Source organism: Penaeus chinensis, chromosome 39 (genome assembly GCF_019202785.1).
Source record: "Penaeus chinensis breed Huanghai No. 1 chromosome 39, ASM1920278v2, whole genome shotgun sequence".
In the NCBI taxonomy this organism is placed as follows: Eukaryota; Metazoa; Arthropoda; class Malacostraca; order Decapoda; family Penaeidae; genus Penaeus; species Penaeus chinensis.
In genome coordinates, this window is record NC_061857.1 from 21,593,343 (window position 1) to 21,595,842 (window position 2,500).

Below are 2,500 nucleotides of genomic sequence, written 5' to 3' on the forward strand. Positions count from 1 at the left end.
CTCCTTCCACCCATTCCCCCTTCCTCCGTCCCTCCCTCCCTCCCCCCCACTTCCCGGCAGCGCTGTCCGACCTTGCTGGGCGATGCAGGAGCAAGTGCAGTAAAATGGATCGCTTGCTTTTGCGTTTGTTCATTTGTTTATATTTATTCTTTTTCTTCTTTTTTCCCGTTTTTTCCCTTCTTTGAGCGAGAGGGGGTTGGTGTTTGGATTGTAAATGGCTGTGGAGTATATTTCCATGATGAACCGTATGAATCTCGTCTCTGTCTGTCCCTCCCTCACTCCCTTACTCCCTCACTCCCTCACTCCCTCCCACGCTTCCTTCCTTCGCCAGTGCTTTAGTCTATTCTATCCATCCATCCAGCTTTCCAACTATTCACACCCATCTATCCATTCTTCCACATACCCACTCATTCATCAATTTATTCATCCATGCAGCCACCCAAATACCCGATCACACGCACACTCACCCATTCATCCACCCAACTATCCATTGACACCCATCCAGTCATCCATTCTTGCACTCACCCAACCAAACCACCCACCTATCTACCCATCCGTCCGTCCGTCCGTCCGTCCGTCCATCCATCCATCCATCCATCCATCCATCCATCCATCCATCCATCCATCCATCCATCCATCCATCCATCCATCCATCCATCCATCCATCCATCCATCGATTCACCCCTTCTTGCGCCCACCCCAACATCCAGTCACCCTTCCACCCCCCCCCCCCCCTTCCCCCCACCCCACCCCCTTATCATCGTCGGGTCGCGTCCGTTTCCGTCCGTTTGTTTCTCCTCGCACTGACACCGTAGACATCCTCGTTACGTGCCGAGTGTGAATGGCCGTGCAAGTCATCCCTGGCCGAGAGGGAGGCTCGTGCCCCCGTGCCAAATAAGGGCAGAGGCGTCGCCCACTTTTCTACGGTTCCCTGCGGCGCCCGTGGGACAGGTGTGCGTCGCTCCCGCGCGCCCGCCCGCAGCCCGGCCGCCCCGCCGCTGGGGATTCTTCCTCGTCTTCTATGTCTCCTTTCTTTCATTCCTTCATGTCTTCTGTTTGACGGTTGCAAGAATTTTTTGTTTTATACACACACACACACATATATATATGTATATATATATATATATAAATATATATATATATATATGTATATGTATATATAATATGTAATATATATATAATATATATAATATATATATATAATATGTAATATATATATAATATATATATAATATATATATATAATATATATATATAATATATACATATATATCGACATTTCGAAAGTGCAAATGATATCGAAAATTCTTCACGGTATGGTAACATGGTATGTATGTTGTTATGGTATGTTAAGTTGATTATATTTAGTATAAACCGGGGCAGTTATAAAACAACATTACAGAGGTACATCGATAAAACCGTAAAACCCCATTTAATACATTAGACACCATGCACACTCGCCTAATAGAAAAAACGAATTCCTTTTCAAGCATAAAATCTCTTTCTCTCTTTATTCCAGCCTGTAACAAAATCCTCATCGCAATGTTAGATTATGTTTTCCTTGTTTTTTCAACCTGTAGCGATGCTCATTGCAAGTTGAATTATATTTCAATGTCTTTTGTATCTTATAACCATTTTCCCTCCCTCTACCCAGCCTGTCATCGGTTCCCATTCCAAACACTATAACCATTTTCCATTCCTTTCCCCGCCCTGGAAGCAAATCACATAAATATTAAAAACATTTTCCATCTTTTTTTTCCAAATTGCTAAAACCATTTCCCTCGCTCTTTGTCCCCAGCCTATAAACAAAACCCATCATAAACATTAAACATTTTATTATTAATATCATTATTATTATTATTATTATTATTATTATTATTATTATTATTATTATCATCATCATTAGTATTGAAAGTCTACTCGACTATTTTTTTTACGTTTCTCTTCACTACTCACCTCTTTCGTCTCCTCTCCCTCCTTCCCTCCCTCCCTCCCTCTCTCCCTCCCTCCCTCTTTGCCTCCCTCCCTCCCTCCCTCCCTCCTTCTCTACATCCTTCCCTCCCTCACTCCTTCCCTCTCTACCTATCTCCTCCCTCCCTCCCTCCCTCCCTCCCTCCCTCCCTCCCTCCTTCCATCCATCCCCCCGTCCTCCCTCCCTCCCTCCCTCCCTCCCTCCTTCCATCCATTCCCCCTTCCTCCGTCCCTCCCTCCCTCCCCCCCAGTATAGTATTACTATTATTATTATTATCATCATCATCTTTATTATTATCAATATCATCATCATTATCATCGTTATCATCATTATAATCACCATCATCATTATAATCACCATCCTCATCATATCAAAACAAACATGAAAACCTAACACTTCCCTCTCCCAGCCCACCCACTTCCCTCTCTTTTAACCCCCCTCCCCCTCTCTCCAACCCCCAGCCTGTAACTGACCCCCCTCCCCCTCTCTCCAACCCCCAGCCTGTAACTGACCCCCTTCCCCCTCTCT

General features: G+C 44.7%; 1 protein-coding gene across 1 annotated transcript in view; it reads left to right on the forward strand.

Moving 5' to 3' along the window:
* Nucleotides 1–2,500, forward strand: part of LOC125046641 (laminin subunit gamma-1-like) — a gene marked incomplete at its 5' end in the record, with an annotated part of 31,021 nt that overhangs the window by 14,554 nt on the left and 13,967 nt on the right.